Genomic DNA, 17,121 nt, shown 5'->3' on the forward strand with positions numbered 1-17,121 from the left:
GCGTCCATTTTGCAAGCCCGTGAGCTGTGGCACTGGAGCCGGATCGCTTCTGCCCGCCCGTGCCGCTTGTCCATCCTTGGCCCTGTGTTGTATGCCCTCGGCCCCACCCCCTGCTAGAATGTGCCCCCGAGATCTTTACCAAACCGGTGTGCAGGTCCCAGGCTAACGGAGATGAAGGTGATGCTTGTCATGAAGGACTCTCTCACATTAACACACTGGCTCTTTCGTTAAGGGCATGTGCCTCGATGGATAGAATGCGAAGTTGCCCAACTGTGAAGCACACCAGGTAATGTGGCACCACCCCGGCCTCACAGGGCTGCGTTAGAATTCAGTGGAATGATGATCTCTCTACCATTCTAAGATCCTCGAGGTGGAAATACAAATAAGTGGAAAGTAATGGATCGAGAGGAGCTGGGTTACTGGTTTCAAAGCAGTTCATTGGTGGTCAAGTTTGCTGCTTCTAATGCCAGCTGTGCATTTTGCTGAGGATCTGCAGGGGTGACAGAGACAAAAACGAGCTTCTAGGGGGTAAAGTGTTCTCTCCATCTTTTATGGACATATGGAGATACTAATAGCTTGCCTTCACCACGGTGCTTCGGTGCCTACAACTTTATCATTAAAGATTTTGGTCACTCAACTGCAGTGGTAATTATCACATAAATTAGCAGAGACAGAGGAGGAGGAGAAGGGGCATAAAATGGGAATATTAGGCGATCGCCTCACCTAATGCTGTGAAGAACAGGATTTAATTGTCCGGTAATATTCTCAAGCCTGACACTAGCAAAGATCCAACACTCCAGTGGGATATTGCTTAGGCTGGAGAGGGGATGCCAGCTAATAAGGTATGATTTACCCCCTGGCATCCCACTTTTATCTGCTGACCTGTCACAATAAAACAATTCTGAAGACATATTTTCAGACACTGGTGATTAGCCCAGCAAGGAAAGGCTGCAGAGCAAAGGGGGTTATTTTCTGCATTCCTTTCTCTCCTCTGCCCTCAGTGCTAACATGCCACCTTGTGAACAGCCAAGTCGGATGAACAGAAAAAGAGCAACTAATTGGGTCAACCACTGCTGTGGCACTAGCAATACAATAATTTGGAGTACTTATTTTAAAAGGAAAAAAGTTAACTCAGTGTCTTAAATATCTTAAAAACTAGAAATTACTCATAATTCCAGGAAGAGTCATAACTGCAATTCTGTGTCATAATTGGATTTCCCAGGGATAACAACATCATCCGTGGCTCATTTGCTCAGGATTCAGCTCCGCCGAGACCACTGGGCTTATTTTCTACCAGGCGCGCTTCGGATTGTGCTCCATGCCTCCCCTTCTTCCATGCCCTCTGCCGTTAGCTCTTGCCGGTGTTTTCCTGCCAACACTACCAGTTCCCCTTTGCTTTAAGGGAAGCCCTTCCACATTTACACTCATACACACCTAGTGATTCACGTGATCAACGACTTACAGTATGACTGGAGAAGACCTTAGTTTCATATTAGCCACTTCCAAACAGGCAGCGAGACTAACTTTAATCTCATTAATTTCACCTCACATAGGGCTAACATTGAATCCTATAGAGAGGAACACACTTAGAAGATGGAGTTCAGGGAGATAAAATGCATGATTTAGAATCCAGTTCTACCTGCCTTTAGAACTAAATTGCAAACTGTGGATTTCATTTCTGTTAGCCCCTTGTTTGAACAGTTCCCTCTCTGTAGCCAGTGTGGACACCCCGGCTGTTCAAGCAGTACGACAACAGAACCAGTTGCCCAGGGAGGTCATGGGCTCCTCCACCCTAGAGGCACTCAGGATGCAGCTGGACAGGGCATGCTTTAACTGGGAATCTTGCACTGAGCAAGGGGTGGAATCTGGAGGCCTTTTTGGCCCCCTCCAGCACCACTCTCCTAGGATTCTATAGTTCAGATTCCCAATGCTGAGCTCAAATACAGTGCTTCATTTCTGCAGCTTGGAATTAAAGCTGCACTCCTGCTTCCTGCACCCGCACAGCTGCCGTGGAACCAATGGTAAAAGGTGCTCCCTCGACTGGGAAAGCAACCTCGGAAAGGGGCTGAAGGGGGCAGTTGGAGAGGTGAGGAGGAGACTGGAATGCACAGGAGATCCTACAGCCTCCAAACAATTGTCCACGAGGCCTCGGGTCCTTCAGGGCCCCACCCCTGAGATCCTATGCTCTTAGAACTGGAACCCTGAAGCCCTTCCCTGCCTCTTGTTCCAGACTTGGAAAGAACCGCACCAGTGGATTGCAGGCCAGTCCTCCATTCGGGCAGTGGATTGCCCCAGCAGGAGGGGCCTTCCCAAGCTCCTCAGCAGGCACGCCACGGAATCTTTTCCCTTAAGCACTGGAGCATCCCTGGACTGGGGCAGGCGGCAGTGGTGGAAAGCTCCAGCATGCACCTCACTTCTGCCACAGGCTGCCGACCAGCTGCAGAGTTCGGGGGCTTATGATCGTCTGCCATTGGAGGGATGGATGGGACGGCACACTTAGGGTGCAATCTCCTTGTCAATTTCCTGCCAGTAAATCCTGATCAAGTCAATTGGATTTACTCCTGAGTAGACACGCATGAGGTTTTCTTGATAATGTATGTCAAACACATGATGCCACATGTTATGAGCTTGCCTTTCACAAAGGAGGGTTGTGACAGTGAGTTGAAGGCACCCACCTAATGGAGCATCTTCATTTCTCCTGTATTTATTTTGTCCCACTTTCCCACTGGTAGGTCGTTTTGTATTGACCAGCTGCCTGATGCAGATAATTTATCTCTCTTCCCCAATTCATTTTGTGTATATGAACATTCACCCTTCAATATTTGAGCCCATTAACATCTGCAGCTTGGGTTCTATAAATCTTTCATTACAGCCTGAAACCAATTTCCAGCCAGGCTGTTTACTGTTTCTGGGTTTCCTCTCTGTCTCTTTCTCTCTCTTTCTCCTTCCTTTAGCTCAGGAACTAACAGCCTTTGACCAGACAAACCAGCAGAGAGATTTGACACTTCATAAAAACAGACCCTGACTTTCAAACTCAGAATATTCCAGTCACAGGAACAAAGTAAAACAAAACACAGCAAAGCAAAAAAACAGGCAGACCCTTTCTCCCTCACACACAGCACTGCAGTATATTCTCACATGGGAGTACACACCCCCTTGCCTATGGGAGATTGCTAGACAGATCATAAATTCCATGCCATATAATTTAATATGACTACAATGCCCCGTTATAAAGAAACACCGAATGAAAATGGAAGCAGTCTAAATTGTTGATGTATCGCATTAAGGAAAGCTGTCGATTAAATCAAAGCTTTGATAGCTTATGCAGAAGGTTAATTTGTGTCCATTTGCCACTGTGTTCATCATGAGGACCAGAACCACCACCACCCCGCCGTGCTCTCTCTCTCTCCCTCCCTCCCTCTCCCTCTTACTGTCCAATTTTGTGAGAAAAAGTACCAGGGATGGATGTAGCCTTTCTTCACAAGAGCAGGCAATGTGCAACACAAGCAAAAGAATACAATAAGGAACCTCAAAAAGGAAACCCTAAAACTGACATTCCTGCTCACCCAAATGAATAATATAGTTTATACATACAATACGTATTGTTTAGTTGATTTCTATGCTGTTCGATTGGCCATAAGGCTCTCAGGGAGGCTGACATATAAAGGCCTTGTTAACATCACCAATGCTAGTCCTGCGTTAATGGTGTTTCCTGCTTAAAACATTTCTTTACCCCTAACAATTGCTTTGACAACTCAGTTATGTTTCTTGCTATAATTTATGAAATGGAAAGAGGCAGCTTATATTGTAAAACAACTCATGAAAATTTACTGTAGCCCAATTTAACTCTTCACATTCTATTAAATTTAAAGCAACTAAAAATAAAAGTATTCTACACTAAATTATTAAAATATCCCAATGAATTTGAGGGATTTTCTCAAGTTATATGCAGAATACTGTGATCCACTACAAAATCAGTGCAAGTGCAAAAATCCCAAACCCTCAGACTGTCCTTAACCCGCTCTTATATCTGAGGACAGGGTGTCAGGATCCAGCTGCTCTGGTGGCCAGAAAGAGTGACCACCACCCTATTCACAGGATCCGTTCCCATCCATCGACGAGCACTGGCTGGGATCCCTGGGAAGAGCTGTATAAGAGCAGTCTTCCCTTCAAAGCTGGCCACAGCAATGCAGGGGTGCCTGCAGGTGGAGCACCTGGGCCTTGCCCGGCCATTCCTGCTCTTGGTTCTTGCCTGGCCGTGTTGCTTTGCTGTGTGTGCCTGCCTCTTGCCTGCCCAGTGTGCTGCCTCACTGTCTGCATCCTGCCATGTCATGTACCTTGTCTTGCCACGTTGCCTCAGCAATGCAGGTTTGCCTGCGGAATGTGGTCCAGCCCCTGCATCTTGCCTGACCCTTCCTGCATTTGGTTCCTGTTGTCTCCTGCCTCTTGCTGTTTATCCTGTTTTGCCATGTACCTACCTCAAGTGCTGCCTGGCACTTGCTGTGCATCCTGCCCAAGGGCATCCTGCACCTCTGTTTGTCCTCCTGGTTCTTGACCAAGTCCTTGTTCATCCCTGATAGAGACACCTTGCTCCTGACCTGTTTGGCTACTACGATCTGGACTTTGCTATTGGAGTTGCCATTCCATCTGGACTCTGTCTTACCTCAATTCTGTGACCCTGGTCCTAGTACCTCTGTCTTGTCTCCAACCACCCATGTCCCAGTCTGGGACCCTGACACAAGGCTTAAAACCCTTCTAGATCTGTGCTCCTAGAGCCCGTCTTGCATGGGGTAGCCAGAAGGCTCAGCTTTGGCTGGGACACTGTGATGGGTAAAGTGGAGAAGGAGGAGGGCTCATCATAAACAAGGAAGTAGTAAGGGAAGAGACAGATGTCGCCCTGGCGAAGAAAAGATACTAGGTGGTTTCTGGAAGGGAGGGGCAGAACCTCGATCCTCCCTGATGATGACTTCGGGCTCCACGATCCAATTACAGAGACTAAAAACAAATTCTTTCCTCCCCTTTTGGCCACACTAGTCAGAAGTGGTTTGACTTGTAGTAGCTGGTGGAGGGAACTGCCAGCTGATTTCTTCTTAAGCTCACAGAAGCAGCCGAACCTGGAAAATATTAATCAGGCTACAAACAGATCGTAGCACTAAGTGCATTTCAAAGGTCAAAGTAAATGCTATATTAATGGAGGTTTGAATCCCAGATGTGGAATTTTTATTATTATTATTATTATTATTATTATTATTATTATTATTATTCAGGGCACAAAGGAAGGGAATTTAACCCTTTCATCTGTGAATACTAATTTGGGAAACTGGGAAACTGGCATGGTGAGAAAGTGGTTCTAATTCATAGTCTCCCACCTCCTGGGCTGCCTTTTTAACCAAAAAAAAGATGGAGAATATCCCAAGGACAGGAGTCAAAGATGCATTCAAATTAATGTCATGTTTGGGACCAAGTGGAATGAAAAATCAAAGTCAGAGAGAGAAACAGCAAGCTCATCATGCATTATCTGTGTAAATATAACAATATCCAACTGTTAGACCACACACGGGGAGCTGAAAACCTGAAAGAAAATGTGATAATAATTGATTTTACATGCCTGATTTTGACTTGCTCATACTCCATCGTTTCCCCAATGTTAATTTTTATTCCTGCCCTCACACCTTCCCATTTTAATTGCTGGCAATAAGTCTTAAGCATCAATACTTGCTTTCAGATACCTGCTTGCTACCTCTTGATATTTAATCTCTTTGAAGTGCTTGTCAATAAATGTGGCAGCTTTATCCAATGCTTCTATTTGCTTTTTGGAAATAAGAGGAAGGAAATGAAGAGTTTAGATTTCAAGAGAACCCGTGTAGGAAGGACAAGCACAATTCCCACACGATCCCTTCCCATCCTTGGGTCCTACATGTGAAATACAAATGCCATCGCCCCCAGCCTTTGGCAATGTTGGCTCAAGGCGAAGGGAGTTGCCCTCCAACATATCTGAAAGTTCCCAGACTGAGGAAAACTGTTACAGAGTCTTCTGTTTTAAAACCTTCCTCCTACACATCACAATGACAAATTTTTATGATCGGTATGTTCAGTTTTTAGGGAGAAAGATCCCTTCAATATCAGCTGCAGAACTATGCAGAAAGATGGTTTGCTTTTCTGCAAATAGTTCTTGGCACACCTTTGTTCACCCGAGATAATTGCCGTGGCTGCACTAATAAAAAATGTAACAAACAGTGTTCTGTACTAAGAAAATCAAAGATCTGTGACCTGGCAAAACAGGCATATCAGCGCTTGAATAAATAAATGCATGCTTATTTTAATCAAAAACATGATACCCCCTTTCTAAAATTGGCTTACAATTATAGTAATTAAAAAGCACACACAGAACAGACATATAGTGAGCAGAACTTCAAGACTGAATTGGCCACTCCAATGTTGGATGCAAGAAGTACCAGGGTTCGGAGATGATGGATTGGTGGACTGGGAATTGAAGGCAACACCTCTGTTAATGGAAATACATCTTTCTCCCATCCCCTCCCATTAATTGAATAATGATACCACCAACTCCAGTTAAAGGTTTCTGAAATCTGGCTGTTTCAAGAGGTTCCAGGCACCTGAGGCATTGCTGCTCTACCATTCAACAAACCAGGGAAAGAAAGGGAGCCCTCTGGAGAGAACTTGCTGATCAGTACCATGACCACCAGATAGTGAGAGGTGATGCAGCAGCATGACAGTGGTGGCTTCATCTTCATGATCATATTATTATTATTATTATTATTATTATTATTATTATTATTATTATTATTATTCCACTTCTCTCCCTCTGCAAGAAACCCAAGGCCAGCTTACCAAGTTCTCCTCCACTCCACCATAGCCTCACAACAGCCTTCTATCCTGTAAAGTAGTTTAGTCTGACAGACAGTAATTGGCTCAGTCACCCAGCTGGCTTCATGGCCAAATGGGGACTAGAACTCAGATCTTCAGAATCCTAATCAACACTCCAACCACACTGGATTACGACCTGGAACCTGCTTCCACCTCCTCCTCTTCCTCCTCTTATCCATAACAGTTGCAAGGGATGGGCTTTGAAATTCAGAGATATAAACCCATTTCTGGGCTCTAAATACTTTGGACAGGACAAAAAATACATTGTTTTGAGAGATACGCTAGCTTCTGTGGGACATGCATTGGAGAGAAATGTAGCTGGAACTTTCCAATCTGCTGCAGGAATATCAGCATTCAAGAAGTGCTTGACCTCGAGCACAGAGCACCTTGGCACACAGAGATGCAATTGGCTATTTGGGCCAACTGATTCCTCTCCTTGAAGAAGAGTTCGCTCCATATCAAGATAAAGGCTGTGGCTTGAAAGGATGAGAAGCAAGAAACAAACCTCCTTTGGTATTGATCAGTAACTCTCTTCAACCTTAGATAGGGTACTAAGTAAGCACAACTTCATTTTATGACTCGCCAAAGTTCTGCACTTGCAGCACAAGGTTCCAGGGTGGGAAGGGAGTTTTCCTCAAAAGATGACATTAAATGCCGCACCTAATTTTGCTGAAATTAGAAAGTACAAATCCCCCTCCCTCCCTCCCTCCCTCCCTCCCACACAAACCCCCAGCCATAAGCCATTCTTCACCTGCACTGTGGGCATGTCATTAATGAAGCCGGCTGGAGACAGGGGTCAGACTAGATGGCCCAGAAGACCCTTCTGACTCACTCAGTTTCTATGTTTCTATTTTTTCCCCTCCTTCACAGTTGTGGTGCTACTGTGTTAGGAATGTGGATGAGGATGAGGTTGATGATTTTCCCCCAACAGCATCAATCCCACCTGACTAAGCAAAGAAAATAAGATGATTACAAATTATGTTTACTCTCGTTGCTAACGTATGAGAAGCACCACCATCCCAGCTGATCATCACTGTATAAGGTAATCAGAGGCAAAGGAGGTGGAAAGCCCCACCAAAAACCAAGTGGGTGTCTTACCTTAAGGTGCTGAGATGCTTCGCCCAAAGAAATATTTAAATTAGTGCTGGTATGAGGGTAACCTGAGGGGCTGTTTCCCTGCAATTGTGATGGGGATGTGAAAAGAGGCAGGCAGGGGGAGCCACCACCCACTGGAGTGGGGGGAAACGTGTTTCAAAGAATTTTAGGAGGCATGCTGTTAGTTTTCCTTTTATCTTGCTGCTGCTGCAGTTGATGGAATCAGCAGTGTGTGGATGTGTCCCTCCCCTTCTGAATTCCACTAGATCATGGCACAGGGCAGCTAGGAAGGCATTGTTGAGAGGTAAAGGATGGTGGCACACACACATGGTGCCCCTTGGGTGTGGCTAAATGATAGTGGATAGGGGTTCTTCCTTCTCAGTTCCACCCTGTATGCTCAATGGTTAAATGGTTTGTGGTGATGACGAGGCTGGTGGGGGTGGAGGAGGAGGTGCCATCTGCAGAGGGGGCACCGCCCAAGATTCCTCCTGCAAGAGCTGAACTAAGAAGGCTGGAGGTTGTCTTAGAAGATCAAACCTGCTGAAACTTGGGCTCTATTTGAGTCGGTCCTCAGAACCCCCCCGAGGTGCCCTGAGCAAGAGATGTGAAATATCAACACCTGGATTTGGTATTTCAGAAGTGGAACCCTGGATTCCTGTCCTTACCCAGCCACCAGTCCTTTCTACTGTTTGCTGCACTTCAGATGTTAAAAGTGCATTTGGACACTAGAGCTTGGAATCCTACTCCACCTAGCATCCCTACTAATGCTATACATCCATTTTATGTTGTTGTTGTTACTTTATTTTTTTCTATGCTGCCTAATAGCCAAAGGTCTCTGGGTGGTTTATGACTCCTCATGAAAGATACCTGATCCTTCCTACAGGAAGTTCAGGTTGGCTGACTTAGGGTCACCAGATTTTTACTCTGCCAACTGTTTGACAACAGACTGCTCACCCTGTGAATGGTGACAGTATCCACTTCCCATCCTTACACATGAATCAAACAACCAAAATATGGGTATTAAAAGGCAAAATATAATTTCTCCAATTCCTAATCATTTTAATTTTATTTTATCGGATTTTCCTTGTTATAGCAAGTCTCCTGCAAAGTCAGTCCTTCTGTACTTGCTCATATTAATTGCACTTAACTTTCCACTCACTGCTTCTGGGAAACCTCAGTGACAATCATGCCTCAGATATATAAACAACAACAACAACAACAATAACAACATCAACAACAATTCATATTCAGGGGATGGGGTATGAGGTGAGACTGAGGGAACGGGGTCTCTTCAGCCTGGAGAAGAGGAGACTCAGAGGGGATAAGTTGGCAACATACAGGTATGTGAGGGGGTGTCACACGGAGGTGGGTAGAGACCTGTTCTCCCCTGCAGAGGAAGGCAGAACGCGCTCCAACGGAGCAAAGCTCAGGGAACCAAGGTTCAATTTGGATGCCAGGAAGTACTTCCTGATGGTTATGACCCCGAGGGTATGGAATGGGCTTCCACAGGAGGAGGTTGAGGCCCCATCAGTGAGGGTGTTCAAGGATAGGCTGCACATGCACATGGTAGGCATGTCATGAGCAGAGCCAGCGGGAGCTGGGGGTCAGACTAGATGGCCCAGGAGACCTCTTCTGACTCGCTCTGTTTCTATGTTTCTATATTCACATGACAATCTCTGTGCAATATGATTCATGCATATACACTTCAACATTAAATCTGCTTTCTTAAAAAGGAAACTATTATGCATATGTCTTCCCCAAACATAGCTAGTGTTCTGTGCATAGTCTTTTATTCCTCACTTCCCAAAGTAGTGAGAAATGCTAGGAGCATTTGCACTTCTTGGATGGGAGAGATGATCTACGGAGATCAAAGGCAACCTAGAGACCCAACAAACTGAGCATAAGTGAAGGCAAATAGGAAGCAGCAGAACCTCTGGCCTTCAATCCATTCCTAGAGCAACACTGCGGATCCCTGCAGCAGCCACAGCGACTTCAAACCTCGCTGACTTGCTGCCCCCCTCACTGTCACTCGGTCCTAATGGCAAATGGTTTCTGAGTGTTTCCTGCCCCTCCCTGGGCACCAATGAGTGATGGGCAACTGACCGCAGAGATAATCCCAGCTGTGGAGGACCACTTCGCTCCACTTGTGAAGCCCCAGGTAACACCGACCAGCTTGGTCAGGAACAAATGTCCAGGGAAGTCCATTCATGCTGATCACGAGGCCAAGACAGAGAGTGTTTTTATATCACAGGTAAATACCTAAACTCCCTGTGTTGTACATTACAACAGTCTGGTCCTCAGTTACCATTCATGTTTTGATTGGTATTGCTGTTGCTTGTTTCAAAAAGTTACTTTTTGTAGAGAAGGGCATTTTGCTGTACTCTCCTGTTCCTTAAGGTTCATTATCATCTGCAGATCTCTGGTATTTGTCCTTCTGCATTTATTCTGCTGAGCTAAGGTTTTCTGAATGAAGAGTTTAAATAGGAACTCCCACAGGACACCTTGGCTAAGTCTGAGCTGTTGATATTTTTCAAGCTTTTTTTTTTTTTTTAGCAGTGCATAGCATCATATAAGAATCACCCAAACTTGGAGATTTCGGCTGTTCTCTAATTTGCCACTCTCAATATTGTTTCTGCTATATTTCTGTGGTCTCTGAGTGGATGCTGCAGCACCATGGAATACACTGGGGCTTCCTTTCCATCTGCCACTGCTCTGTTGTACTCCGAACTCCAAAAAGAGTAGGGCATCAAGGAGATGTCTGAAGCAAAGGCTTAAGTCCTAGGTTCTCCTATCTCTTCAGTGTGATCCCAGAACTGGAAAGGCAAGGCAGAACGGAGCAAGCCACAGAACTGGTGGCAGAATTTATTTCCCTCCTTCAGTAATCCATTGGAAGGAAGCATTCTAACTGAAAATGGAAGTCTGAAAAGGCAAAACAACTAAGGGGGAAATTGCCACCCCGGTCCACCTCACCCCATGAGCCCAGCAAAGCCTTGGTATGGGGGTTTCTCTACCAGGGATTCTTCCCTTCCTGCTGTTACAAAGATGTATACATTAGATTATAAAGGCACGGTCCTATTCCCACCACCCTGCCCAACACTGTCTGGGAGGCCACAGGATTTTTCCAAGTCCCAGCTCTGAGATCATATAATTTCAGAGATGGGGCTCTAAAGGCTGGGCCCCTGCCCTACCCCCATAGCTGCTATGGAAAGGACTGTACCAGTTGTCCCTCAGATTGCAACTGAGCCTTCCCGGGGAAAGGGGGGGGGCATGCTGAGGAGTGGGGAGAAGAAGCAGATGGAGCCAAAGGCTTGCACCAATTCCAACTGGTGCCCCAGCCCCCCCCAGCCCCGATTCTTCATCTAGTTTATTTTATTTAAGCAGCATTTTAATTGTTAATATTATTGGATTTTATCTGGCCAGGGCAGCTTATTTTATATTGGTATTTTTGCATTTTTAACTTAATGTTTGTATTTTTTAATTTAATTTTATAATAATTATTATTTTTTAACTTAACGTTGTAAGCCGCCCCGAGGCTTCGGCGAATGGGGCAGCATAGAAATGTTTTAATAAATAAATAATAAGTAGTTGGCCAAACCTGGATATCTCCATACAACGCACGGTGTGAGACCAAGCAGTGGCTGTGGTGGCTGCCAGGGCACCTTGCTCATGCGCAGGGTGTGCACAAGCATCTAAGCTCAGCAGTCCAGCGTGCAGGCCACTGCTTTGAAGCCCAGCTGGGCAAGCCTTTTCATGAAAATAAAAAAATAGAAACCCCTACACTCCCGTTCATGCCTCCGATAGTCATGCCGCTGGGGACTTGCATACTTCAGTATGCGTAGGTTTGGCGTCACATCCTGGAGAAGCTTCAGTTTAGAAGCTGAGTTCTGTGCCTGCTCTTCTGAGACTTGGAGCACAGCTTTCCTGGAGAGCCCTTTACGCCATGTTCTGCTTTCATACAAGCTGCCTCCCCTGCTCCCCCCAAAAACCCCCTAGAAGCTGAGGGGAGAGAAGGTGAATCAGTGACCCCACCCAATTTGATGACCCCCCCGCCCATAAATTAGTACACCTTTCCTACTGAAACTGCGTTTTCATAGTTTGAGCCAGCACTGTGCGGTTCTTCATTCTGACGAAACAAAATGAAGGAGGGGGAAATGAAAAATAGGGGAGAGACATGCACCCCCAAATATCAAATGTGTTTGCACACATGCACATGTGCGCACACACACAAACACCCATGCATACACAAACACCCACACCATATGGCAGTCCCTTTGTGAGTCGGCAGGCCTGATCCCCAAAAAGGATCAACCGTTCCAGCAATCCTCATCAATTGTACTTATTTCAAAAGTCAGCAGCTGCACAGGGAAACCCTCCTGCCACGGCTCTCCAGGGCTGAGGATACTGTGGTGCCCCTGGGCACTTGCAAAGATGCGCAGGGCGGGGGCCAGCACTGCTTTTCCAGCACGAACCTGCCCAGGTGTCTTTTTGTCTTGCATTTGTGCTTTGTGGTCTCTGAAATGCCCTCAGCTTTGGCCACTGCAGTCACGGCATGATGCTAACAATCAGCTCCTGCTCCTACAATGACCATTCTATTTGCACCGAGAGGGAGCAACAATAATTATTATTTTCCATCATCATCACCATTATTAATTTCCAATTATTGTCAGTGGAGACACAGTGTTTTCATTTTCTAAGCCTCATCTAAACCATTCAGAGAACTTTCTCGCTGAATGAACAATATGTAAAAGCTTCAAATAAACAAACAAACTTGGGTCCCGTAGAGTGTTGAAGCAGATTGAGACGAAATCATTCTGGGCAGAATGGGCCCATTTCCTGAAGCACAGGATTTCATTTGGCCCTTAATGTTCAGACCTGGAGCACAACGGTGCGATCCCGTGTCTTCTCTTATCCCCCTCAGTCTTGACCTGTTGTAGCCTTTTACCGTCCACCTAGATATGGAATGCTACACAAAGACTGGAAATGAAGTAAGTGCACAGGGTGGTTCTCTCTTTGGTTAATAACCAGCAGCCACTGCTTCCATTTCATCAGGCTCACCTTCACAGGGGCAGGGCTGAAAAAGTATAAAGAATCAAGAACTCAGATCATTCCACAAATGGAAATGCTGTGTAAGTGAGAAGAGGCATGTGGTGTTGATGCACATGAGGGTCCTTCTGTACATATAATTTGAATACGCCTGAGAAAATTAGAAAGATCAAAGAGGGAGACTTGGGGAGGGATTCCAGAGGATTAGCAGCAAAGATGGAGAGAAAAATCTCTTACATAAATAATTAAAAATGGGAAGGAATGTAATTAGCAGGTGACATAACCAGGGAAGGAAAATGGCAGTAAGCTGCACTTTGACCCACTATTATATGGAAATTAAGAAGAATTAGCCTTCATAGACAGCTTTTTATTTCCAGTACCCTGGTTTATGCTAGGAGAATTAGTTGCCTCCCATCGTCATAATTATAGATCTTACGGTGATGGAACCTGAGCTCATAACCTAGTGCACACTGAGCTATTCTACTATTAAAGCCTAGCACCCAAAGTGCCAAGATTTCACTTGTGACAGAAAGAGCGGGGGAGGAATGTCCCCTCAGCCCTTACATAGAAGGGATGTGGGCTTCCATCAATGCATAGTTCCACTGAGCTCTGGCAGCAACGGGCTTGCTTTAACTGGGGCAGCAGGGAGCAGGAAAGGGACCATCCTTGTTGGCTTCCTGTGAAAACAGCACGGAGGAGCCATGAAGGACATGCTGCTTTTTGAAGCCATTGAACTCTGTCTTTAATGCCAAAACCACCCTGCCATCACACCCCCAATCTGCATATACTGCCCCGCCATCCCACTGTACTTCTGCAACCTTCCCTACACAAGTCACTACGGGAACTGGCATTGCATTAGCTCCCATTCAAAGAGGTAAGCACCTCCTTGACCTGGCTTGCACAGCAACCCAAGGAGAGGCCAGACTCTCTGTTCACTTCCCGCTGCTGTTCAACTGCGGTTCTTCTCTTTGCATCCACACCTTCATCTGGGCCCTGGAAGCTCTCTGATTTCCCTTATGCAATGGAGTTGCCTGCAGGTCTGTCTGCCTAGAGTTTGGCCTGAATAGAGAACTCTCCCTGTAGCTGTTCTCCCCAAAGGAACCAACCAGGGATCACCACCCCAGAGAGACCAATTGCGAAGAGAGAGCAGGTACACCAGGCGCCAGCAGGCCGTTGCAGGTAAGCCGTACTCTGTTCTTCTTGGTCATAGAGGTCAAGGCGTTAAAGAGCTTCAAATCATTTTTAATATGGCTATTGAGCATGATAATGAGGCCGGTAAGCTACTCACAAAGTCATTTGCAATAGGTTAACAGCAATCAAAATTACTGGAAAGCTTTTCATAGAGTATAAGAAAAACTTTATTAGACATAATCAGTAATTTATGGGTAGAAAGAAGTGAATGGTGTGCCTGCTGTATTAAAAATTGCATAGTGTGTTAAGCATTGGAAACTACCAATGCAGAAATTATGTTCATACTGTGGGTAGGGGAGTTGCATTGCAAAATCTATTTCTCTGCCATCTTGCCCGGTGGCTAGCAGGAGAGAACACACCAAGGCCTCACTTAAGAACTCCCTGCCTTGATATGATTCTTCCATGCAAATTAAGATATGCCTGGCAATTCTCTTCGAATCGCTGAAACCCACTCCCTCAAACTTCTCGTTGGGGCCCCTTGGTTCTTCAAAGCAGAGTGGACTATGGCACAGAGAGCGGCAGTAAGCAGGCAGATTCGGTGCCGTGAACAGGCAGTGCCCTGGTTTGCACAACCAGGCGTTGTCTCCACTAGAGCAAAGCCACCGTGGGCCACTGCAAACAAGCAAGTGACCAAGACGTTGATGGCAGTGGCGGTTGTGTATGAATCATACTGACAGGTAATGTCTCCGCGTAGCAGGTATATAATAGATTTGCTATGGATGCTTGTTTAATATGCTTAGTGTACTCTTGCCAAAAACATGAAGCCGGTCTCTGTGTACTTAGTGTACTCTTGGCAAAAACATGAAGCTTTTGGCTCTGGCCTCTTGGCAGAGCAGCAGAGGCTCAGGCTGGGGGAGAGGGCTGAGTGGCCAGGGGACTGGCGAAGGCAAGGCAGGAGCTGGGCAGGGGAGCAGAGGGCCAGGAGCAGCGCAGAGGAAGGGGGCGGGGCCAGAGAGGTGGGAGGAGCCAGGAGGGAGCAGGGGGCGGGGCCACCGGCCGGAGGGACTGATAAGGCATCGTCCCTTGTCTGCGTCCCTTGGCTGTGGCCCGGGCTGCCCGGAGACTCCCTTCCCTGGGACACAGAGGTTCGATTGTTTGTTTGTTTGTTTGTGCTGTGCTTTGCTTTGCTTTTCTTCCAATTTAAATTTAAGTTTATTTTATCCTTGTGTGTGTCTGTGTGCGAGTGGGTTTTTGTCTGGGAGAACTGGGCGAGTGGGAGGAACTGCAGGACAAACAAGGCGGGGGACCAAGGTAAGGTCTCGGAAGGGATACCGATGGCAGACCAGGAGATGGCCTTGGCGGGAGTCCCGGGTGTTGTCGTCCGCTGCGAGAGCTGCAACATGTTCACCCTTCTCCCCCAGGAGAGGCAGGGCTACACTTGCCCTTGGTGCAAGCTGGTGACCCTGCTAGAGGAGGAGGTGAGGGGCCTGAGGGCCAAGAGAGATCTCCAGGCCCCCCTGGAGCAGCCCCCCTCTGGAGAGGCCACGGGAGGAGCAGCTGTGGAGACATGGAGGTATGTCACCCCCAGGAGGGGGAAGCCAGCACGACCTCCTCCTCCTCCTGGCACCAATCTGGAGCTGGGAAACAGGTTCTTTCCGCTTGGGGAGGCTGGGGCTGATGAGGCCTTGGGGGACCAGCAGGACCCCCTGCCTGGGATGTCAGGCAGCAAGGGTGCCGCTGCAGGAGAGGCGAGGGCCAGGGCACGGCCACCCCCCAGCACCGGGAAGGTACGGCGGCGGGTGATTGTTGTCGGGGACTCCCTGCTGAGGGGCACTGAGGCGGCAGTGTGCCACCCCAACCTGGAGACAAGGGAGGTTTGCTGCCTGCCGGGCGCACGCATCCGGCATGTGAAGGACAGAGTGGAGTGTCCTGTTCCCTCCGGGGGTCACCAGCTGCTCCTGGTGATCCATGTGGGCACAAACGATGTGGCCAGGCAGGGTGTGGTTGGGACCACCAGGGAAATTGAGGCCTTGGGGAAGACACTCAGGGAACTGAAGGCCCAAATGGCCTTCCCGTCAATCTTACGTGTCCGGGGATTTGGGCCAGGAAGGGACAGGAGGGCCTCCGAGGTGAACGACTGGCTTAGGGTGTGGTGCCAGAAGGAATGCTTCGGGTTTCTCGACCACGGCACTCGTTTTCTTGCCAATGGACTTCTGGCAAGGGACGGGTTACACCTCACGAGGATGGGGAAAAGGGCCTTTGGAGATGATCTAGCGAGCTTCGTCTGGAAGAGTTTAAATTGAGCCGGGGGGGGGGGGGGGTTCAGGCCCCCCAGTAATGTGTCTGCACTGGACAAGTGTGCAGGGAGAATCAGGGCTCTGGGAGCAGGGTTTTAGAGATAGTGCAGGGACTGACAGGACTCCTACAGAGAGGGGCCAGGGATCAGGGAGGATGGGAGGAAGGAGCAGGCTGGGAACTCCAAGGAAAGGAAGCGGAGGGAAGGGGTTGAGGTGCACGTACACCAATGCTAGGAGCATGGGTAACAAGCCGGAAATGCTTGAAGAACTCCTGGGAATAGGAGGGTATGATCTGGAGGGAATCACAGAAACTTGGTGGGATGAAAGGCAAGTCTGGAATGTGAACATAGAAGGGTATCACCTGTTTAGAAAGGACAGGAAGGGAAAGAGAAGTGGGGTCGTGGCTTGATACGTCAGGGAAGGGATAGGATGCAGTGAGATAGAATGCAGCACAGATGGGGATTTGGTAGAGGCAGTCTGGGTGAAACTTTGGGGTTTTGACAGGGAAAGAGACCTGACAGTGGGGGTATGTTATCGCCCTCCAGGTCAACTTGAGACCCTGGATGACGTCCTGACAGGCCAGATTCTAAGGATCCAAAAGGATCTGGACAGACAATGGAAGTGGGCAGGAGACAACAGGATGGCGTTCAATGTGGATAAGTGCAAG

The sequence above is a fragment of the Varanus komodoensis genome, unplaced genomic scaffold (genome assembly GCF_004798865.1).
Source record: "Varanus komodoensis strain SLA01 unplaced genomic scaffold, ASM479886v1 scaffold90, whole genome shotgun sequence".
Taxonomy (NCBI): Eukaryota; Metazoa; Chordata; class Lepidosauria; order Squamata; family Varanidae; genus Varanus; species Varanus komodoensis.